The sequence below is a fragment of the Mirounga leonina genome, unplaced genomic scaffold (assembly GCF_011800145.1).
Source record: "Mirounga leonina isolate KUSES-001 unplaced genomic scaffold, KU_Mleo_1.0 Mir_347, whole genome shotgun sequence".
Lineage (NCBI taxonomy): Eukaryota > Metazoa > Chordata > Mammalia > Carnivora > Phocidae > Mirounga > Mirounga leonina.
Genome location: NW_023270696.1, coordinates 759,588 through 765,533, shown reverse-complemented (window position 1 = coordinate 765,533; position 5,946 = coordinate 759,588).

Below are 5,946 nucleotides of genomic sequence, written 5' to 3'. Positions count from 1 at the left end.
TATATAATATATATTGTATTGTATGCAATATAATTGTATATATTGTACATATTTTTAATATATAATACATATTGTGTTGTATGCAATATAATTGTATATATGTATTTTTAATATATAATATGTATATTTAAAAAGGGTAATCCTGCCATTTGCAACAACATAGACCTTGAGGGCTTTATGCTAAGTGAAATAGGTCAGACTGAAAAAGATTAGTACTGTCCAACCTCACTTGTGTGTGCAATTAAAAAAAAGCCAAAAAACCATGCAGAAGGAGATCCAATTTGTGGCTACCGGAGGCAGGGGGTGCGGGAGAACTGGATGAAGGTGAGCCAGGGCACAACCTTCCAGGCTCCCCATTACACAATAAATAAGTACCACTGATGGGACGTACATTATGACGACTAGAGTTAACACAGCTCGATGGGACGCTTGGTGTTGCTAGGAGAGTAAATCGTAAAAGTTCTCATCCCAAGGGGGAAAAAAATTCTGTTTTCTGTTTTGTATGTATATGCGGTGATGCATGTTCAGCGACCTCTCTTGGCAGTCATTTCGTGATACCGAAGTCCTCGTGCTGTCCACCCTAAACGTCTGCGGGGCGGTATGTCAAGGGCGCCTCAGTAACACGGAAAAAGAACGGAACCGGTTAATGGCGCTCACCACAGTAATAGGACAAGAGCATGAAAGCAATCACTCCGTCGTCTCCAGGAAAGCTAGCGATACACTTAATAAAGTTCAGTGCCTTTATTGATGTGTTTTATTGATCGATTGCTGATTTGTAAACACTCCTTACGGCAACAGTCACAGGACCAAGTACATGCCGTGATGATGAGCATCTCTCTCGCCCCGGTTACAGATGGCATTGATAGGTCGGAGTCCCAACTCGCAGAAGGTGCTCAGTCATAACGCTAGTTGCAGAAGTAGGGAGTTAAGACAAGGTCGTACCTGAAGAGAGTGGACCCTTAGTCCTTAGACAGAGGGAGAGGACAATGTGAGGACCCGGACACAGGGACAGCCATGGGAGAATGCAGGCAGAGCACCTGCAGGCCAAGGGGCGCCAAGCGTTGCCGGCAAACACCAGCATTTAGAAGCAGCAAGGAAGGGCTCTGCCCTGGGTGTCCGAGTGCGTCGCCCTGTCAACACCGTGATTTCAGATTTGCCCGGCCCTTGGAACAAATAGACAATAAATTTCTACCTGTCCATTCATGTGGTTAGTGGTGCTTTGTTAGGACGGTCCTAGCAAACTGATACGACTCCCGAAAGTCGACCTCACGCAGAATGGAAAAACTCGTAGTGTCTTCGTCACACGTGGGAGCAGGACCAGTCCACCCACGGGTATTTTTAACCCTGGCCCGGAGGTGGCGACCTGCACAGTCAGGTCAGAGAAAAATGAGCAGTATAAGGACCAAACAGGAACATCGCATTGTCATTCTTTCCAGACCATGTGATGGTTTCCTGAGGAAATCTAATTTCCTTGCCCGAGAGGTAACTCAGAAATTGTTGAGAGCACTAGGCAAGTTAAAACTTGCCTCTGAACCCAAAACTGCAGAAATCAGTACATTCCATGTATCAAAACAAATTAGAGGTAAAAAGGAAGAAAACATATTTATAACAGCAAACAAAAAGAACAAACACCAAACAGGCGAATGGTGTTTAAGATGTGAGCCAGGGGCACGTGGGTGACTCAGTGGGTGAAGCCTGCACTCTTGTTTTCGGCTCAGGTCACGACCACGTGGGTGGTGCGATCGAGCCCCATCGGTCTGCGTTCAGTGGGGAGCCGGCTTGAGATTCTCTCGAAAATAAATGAAATGTATTAAAATAAAAATTGACTGAAATAAATAAAAAGCTTTAAAAAGAAAGAAATGCACAAGCACTTTGTATCTTCATGTGTATGTTCGTTTCAGTTTTATTTACGATGGACCCACCCTATAATTCTAATAAAAGGTGAATGGTTAAAACTCACGGCACATCTAGGTAACAAAATGTTTATAGCTATTAAAACTCAGACTTAAGTGTCCAGGGACATGCTCATTTTGTACCAGTAAGGAGAGCGTTTATATTAACTAATATAAACTCAACTACTTGAAAAGCTATGCAAGACTTTAGAGGACTGTTTGGCAATATTGTGATAAAAGTGACCTCTGGGGAAGACATTTTTAATAATGAATTTTTTTCTGTTCTTTTACACTTTTCTATACTTTCCAACTTGTCTAAAATGAGCATATGTCATTTTTTCAATATAAAGTTAAGGGGAGAAAAAAGAAAGCAATGTGCAGGGACTATATGAAGAGACATCATGGGACGTAGAGGGGCATCAGAGAAAACTTGAGCCCCACCCTCGGCTAGCAGGACTCAGTACCCTGAACCCACCACTCTCCCCTAGTCAATCTACAGGCCTCCAAGGCTCCACAGGCCCGTGCGTGCCTGAGAAAATGCTCACGTCCCCAGAAGGTCGAGGGATCAGCGGAGATCAACGGGGCCCACCAGAACGGGATAGGGCAGCGCGGTCCACACCCATGTGCTTGTGCTCGGGTCGGAACTCACACAGCCCGGGGAGTGCTCCCAGCTCCCTGGGACTTCCTGCTGTCATGGGTGCAACAGGAAACACTCTAGAGAGGCTTCCTGATGTGTCCCAGCTGCTTGAACATACGACGCTTTCATACTCCCTCCTCTGTGTTGCAGACCCACTGGCGTTCCTCCCAAATTCCTGTGCTGAAGTCCTAACCCCCAGGACCTCTGAATGTGACCATATTTGGAGATAGGGTCTTTGTTTTTTTTTCGGGGGGGGAGTGTATATTTTGAGGGAAGAGGGAATACCGTAATTTATTTTTCTTATGTTCGGTTATCCACTAGACCATGTGGTGATCCACGATCCATTGTTTTCGTATAACACCCAGTGCTCCATGCAGTACATGCCCTCCTTAATACCCATCACCGGGCTAACCAATCCCCCCTCCCCCCTCCCCTCTAAAACCCTGTTTGTTTCTCAGAGTCCATAGTCTCTCATGGTTCATCTCTCCCTCCAATTCCCCCCCCCCCATTTTTCCCTTCTTTCTCCTAATGTCCTCCATGTTATTCCTTATGTTCCACAAATAAGTGAAACCATATAATTGACTTTCTCTGCTTGACTTATTTCACTTAGCATAATCTCCTCCAGTCCCACCCATGATGATGCAAAAGTTGGGTATTCATCTTTTCTGATGGATAAGTAATATTCCATTGTATATATGGACCACATCTTCTTTATCCTTTCATCTGTTGAAGGGCACCTCGGCTCCTTCCACAGTTTGGCTATTGCGGACATTGATGCTATGAATGTTGGGGTGCATATGGCCCTTCTTTTCACTACATCTGTGTCTTTGGGGTAAATACCCAGGAGTGCAATTGCCAGTTAATAGGGTAGCTCTATTTTTAATTTTTTGAGGCACCTCCACACTGTTTTCCAAAGTGCCTGCAACCACCTTGCATTCCCACCAACAGTGGAAGAGGGCTCGCCTTGGAGATAGGGTCTTTGGAGAGGTAATACAGTTAAATTAGGTCACTTGAATTGGCCCTGATCCAATGTGACTGATGTCCTTACATGAAGAGATTAGGACACCCACTCGCACAGAGGGATGGCCGTGGGAGCCCAAAATGGTGATCAACACGCCGAGGAGAGAGGCCTCAGCAGAAGCTAGCCCCGCCCACACCGTGATCTCAGACTTCAGCCTCCACAACTGTGGAAACACAAATTTCTGTGGTTCTGTTACGGCCGCCCCAGCAAATTCACACGCACCACCACCTGCTTGCCTTCCTGCACCATCCCCATGTTCACAGAGGGGGTGCAGGGCGCTAGGAGCAGACCGTACCAGTATTTTAGGACGAATGTATGTCTTGAGGCAGAACCTGGCCCACTCACTAAGTGCTGGTGATGCTCCTCAGCCCTCAGGACGACTGGACACACTCACCCCACTGCCCGGCTCGGACTCCGGGGGGCCCTGTGGGCGCGTGGGAAGCACACGCAGAACAAGGCCGGGCTTGATGATTCGGCTGGTGAGTGGACACACCAGCCGCGAGGACATTCGGATATGTGACCAGAGCCCCGCCTGATCCCCATGGCCCTCACCCCACACCCCAAATATCCGACAAGAGAGCTCGGGGCAGGGCGCCTCACAGCAGAGTGCTCGGCCTACGTGTGGCTGAGCGACTCCGTGTGTGGTGCTCCGCTCCCCACAGAAGGCCACACACCACACAACCGGGGACGGCGGCCTGGCCGTGGGGATGATCACAAGGCTTCCGGTCGGACTCACATGAGCTGTGTGCAAGCCGGCTGTGGACTGAGGCCTCAGCTGGAGCTCTAGCCCCGTGGGAGGGTGTTGGGAGCTGGGGCTCTGGGACACGACTCCTGTTAGATGAGGTCACGGGGTGGAGCCTCAGGCTGGAGTCAGGGTCCTCACAGGAACAGGAAGACAGACCTCCCCCGTGTCTTCACGAGCACCAAGAGGCCGTGGGAGCACGCTGCCCGGGAGACATCAGAACGAAACAGCCCTGACGGCCCCGATCGCAGACATACAGCCCCCAGAACGGCGACCTGTAACCTCTGCCGTAGAACCTGCCCGGCCGTGGTCCTTACAGCGGCCCAAGGTCACCAGTTCGAACACGGCCTGTGTCTCCACAGCCTGGTGGAAGCACAGCCCTGCAATCCCCCCCAGCGCCCCCCAGCAGTGCTCGAGCTTTACCTCCATCATAGACACTCGCGGCAGCTACCTCACATGGTTACCCCTGGACACCCACTCTTCTGGAATGACCCAGAGGAAGCGAGCGTGGAAGAGGCGCCGACTCGGCAGGTGAGACGGGCTTGCCTCCCCGGTTTCTCCGCTTTCCTTCATTCCCAACTATTGGAGCACGTCTGAATGCTCGTCGCACCCGACGGCCCCAGGAGGCAGCCCCGAGGTCTGCAAATACAACCACAGGGTCGGCATCCGTTGACTTACATGCGTTGGTTTAAAAGGACTCAGGTTTGGGGCGCCTGGTTGGCTCTCTTGCAAGAGCATGCAACTCTTGATCACAGGATCGTGAGTCTGAGCCCCCTGCCTGGTGCAGAGATTACTAAAAAATAAAGAAAGAAGTAAACTTTCAAAAAAATAAAAAATGAGGGGTGCCTGGGTGGCTCAGTCAGTGAAGCGTCTGCCTTCAGCTCGGGTCATGATCCTGGGGTCCTGGGGTCAAGCCCCACATCGGGCTCCCTGCTCAATGGGGAGTCTGCTTCTCCCTGTGCTTATGTCCCTACCCCCTGCTCATTCTCTCTCTCTCAAATAAATAAAATCTTTCAAAAAATAAATGAATAAAAAATAAAATAAAATAAAGATGGAGAAACCTAAAACTAAAAAGGGGCTTGGTGCCAGTCAAGACAGATTTAAACAAGAGAAAAGGACTCAGTTTCTTCTTTCTCAGTAATTTCAGGATCATCCAGGAAGACTGTGTGTGAGGATGCTGAAAACAGCTAACATCGCCCTATTTAATCCTTCACTTCCACTCACCAATTCCCCGCTAACTCGCTTCTCACCAATTCCCCGCTAACTCGGTTCTCACCAATTCCGCGCTGACTCGGTTCTCACCAATTCCCCGCTAACTCGCTTCTCACCAATTCCCCGCTAACTCGGTTCTCACCAATTCCCCGCTGACTCGCTTCTCACCAATTCCCCGCTGACTCGGTTCTCACCAATTCCCCGCTGACTCGCTTCTCACCAATTCCCCGCTGACTCGGTTCTCACCAATTCCCCGCTAACTCGCTTCTCACCAATTCCCCGCTAACTCGGTTCTCACCAATTCCGCGCTGACTCGCTTCTCACCAATTCCCCGCTGACTCGCTTCTCACCAATTCCCCGCTGACTCGGTTCTCACCAATTCCGCGCTGACTCGGTTCTCACCAATTCCCCGCTAACTCGCTTCTCACCAATTCCCCGCTAA